Here is a 3064-nt window from a genome sequence, read left to right as displayed (position 1 = left end):
ACACACACACACACACACATGGAAGCTCTGGTGGCTTAGTGTCAAGAAGCTGCAATACAATCCCAAAGGCACATGGTTCAAGGCCTGTGAGTAAAAGAAGGATGAACAATCCCCCGCTGTGTGATTAACTGCCTCTGAAAACCCACTGGAAGGTGATATATACACACTCTGGTGGCCTAGTGTAAGAAACTTTACTGAAATTCTGAAGGCATGTGGTTTGAATTCACCAATTGCTCGCTTATTTATGAAGGGATAAGGGTGGATAATCTCCTTTTATGTGAGTAAACCCTCTCTGAAAACCCACTGCTTGGTCAGCTATGAGTCAGTTCCAACTCAATGGTACTCAACAACAACATAGATAGACACACATGTCAAAAGATCTTTGAATTCAATTCAAGGAGAAAAAGAATATTTAAATACATTTTTTAATTTTAATTATGATTTTAACAAAAGTTTACAGAAAAGTTAGATTTTCATTCATTCATTGTTGCACACTTTACCCGCCTCCCTTTTTCCCCCTCCCCAAATTGATTTTTTTTTATTTTATGGAAAAGAAGTTTTAGTCTATGCTTCCTGAATCTTAAAGAAAGGAAGAAATCCTAATGATTATAGTATGATGAATTTATTTTCTAGATGACTAAACTTAGATCAGAAAAGTTCAGTGACTAGGCAAAAGCCATACTATTATTAAAGAACAAAGAAAGAACTTACCATCTGACGTGCTACCTCCTAGTACATCTCTTTGTGAATGTGCACAAAGGAAGTGGAGACAAAATTCATCTTAAATAACTAAGCTTTAGGCTTCCTGCAGCTACATAAAAGTTCTCCACAGCTCTCTGGAGTCCTTTGTGCCACTATTACTGCAGCACATTGTTTTTGACCTTTTTTCTACTCACCTAATTCATTGTTTCTTTCTATTGAAAGAGAAACCTGAATTTTAAAAATGAGTGCATCAAATGATTGCATACTGTATACTTAAATGTAAACATATATATGCATGTAGATAGGTAAATAAATAGATCCATTATTCCAACTACTCAAAGAGATATTTTATGCTAAAACTCAGATTTGACATATTTTGGGTGAGACAGAGAATTAACAGAGAGAACTAATTTCAGAAAAGAAAAATAAATTCCATTTTTTCATCAAAATTTGAAAATCTGAGAGCATTAATTTTGCATATTTCAGGACTGATTTTCATTTTAATTTTGTATTTCACACTCATAAACTGTATTTTTTTCCTTGATATTCTCTTCTAATTGAACAGCCCTGGAAATTTTCTCTAAGAAAAACTTACTTTTCCTGGTTTTCTTTGTATTAAATAAATTTAAGAGAGAAACAGAACAAAGTAGCAAACAGGGTATTTTTTTTGTGTGTGTGCCATCTACTACCATAGATATAGAGGGATTCTGATTGCTAAAGGACCTTTAAGAAATATAAGCTCTTGATGCTAAAATAGTTACTGGGTGTGTTAGCAAATACTTTTCTATAAGCCCAAACTAAACAGCTGTATGAAACATCTTTTCATTTATTTTTTTGGTTTCAAAAATTTTATTGCTCATGACTTCTATCTTTTATGGTCATATATTTTGAATACATTGTTGGGCAAGGTCTTATTACTTGAGACCTAATAAACAGGGAGATGAAAATTGAGCAGCCCAAATGAAGCCTTGACTTGGCCATCTGGTTACCTACAAAGGGATTTTGACCTTTGTCACAAATGCATTGTTGTGGAGATTAAATAACAAATAGCTGGAAATGATTTTGAAGGGCAAGCTTGGGTGACTTGTGAGTGTTAGTGTACTCAGGTTGCCTGGTGAGAGGCCTCAACATAACAGATGATGCACTAGCACCACGTATAGACTAGTAGCTATTAATCAATCTCTTAAAATGACTAGTATTTCAAACACTAAGTACTTTTTAATCTGAGTAACAGTCAGTCTTTAGTTTGAATATTTTTTGGTTGTTAGCTTGTTTTTTCCAATATATAAAAATATCAGAGAGAGCCAGTTTGTTTGTTTCCATTATATTTACTTTAGCTTTTATTTCATGTAATGTTGATGTAAACACTAATATCACGTGGCCTAAAGTTTAATTATCATGTATTTTACCCTGCAAGGTGGAAAACCAACATTTTTTTCAAATTGTTTGAGAGTCTACTATTCTTTATTTTATTTTTTTTTACTGTAGCTAGGTCTCCATTATTTTACCCATGACCTGTTTTCTCTCTCTTACCAATATCTATTCCTCCCAATCTCTCCAGCACATTTCTGCTCTTTGCCTTTTATCATTCAATTTACACACTTCACCAGCACTTACATAAAGATAAAGGTGAAACTATTCTACTCAAGCTCATATATATCTATATCTGTATCTATATCTATATCTATCTCTATCTCTATCTCTATCTCTATCTCTATCTATCTTTAATTTTACCTTTCACTAGTTTCTACATAAAACCTTTACTGAACTCAACTTATTTCTGTAGAGTCCGATGTCCTTTAAAGTCTCAAAGACTATACATTCCATGGGAGAAGACTGCCCGTTTCTCCCACAAACTCACTGATGAATTTGAACTACCAGAAAGGCATGGCCTTTGGGTTAGCAGCTCAATTGCCTATGAACTGGGCCCCTAGAGCTGTCTTTATTCACTCTAAGAACAATAATACAATCTTGAGTCTATCCCACCTAAATTTAAAATTCATTTTCAGAAAAGGTCTAAGGCATTGAACATTAATGATCAAAGATCAGCTTGAGTTGTGGAATGACATCAAGGATATCATCCATGAAGAGAACAAAAGGTAATTATACAGACAGATGAGAAAGAAAAAAAAAACCCACACCAAAATGGATGTCAGAAGAGACTCTGAAAATTGAAGAAATTGACAAAGAACTTTGAAAAGCCAGGAAAAAGGGAAGAGATGCAGAAGTGAAAAAAGATGAACAAAAGATTTCAAAGGACAGCTCCAGAACACAAAGCAAAATGTTCTATTGAAATATATAAAGAGCTATAATCAGAAAATAAGTGAAGAACTCAGTATTTCTCAAGCTGAAGGAAATTAAT

Source organism: Elephantulus edwardii, unplaced genomic scaffold, assembly GCF_000299155.1.
Source record: "Elephantulus edwardii isolate Elephantulus edwardi_28Jun2011 unplaced genomic scaffold, EleEdw1.0 scaffold00008, whole genome shotgun sequence".
Taxonomy (NCBI): domain Eukaryota; kingdom Metazoa; phylum Chordata; class Mammalia; order Macroscelidea; family Macroscelididae; genus Elephantulus; species Elephantulus edwardii.
Note: the sequence above shows the minus strand (reverse complement) of the source record.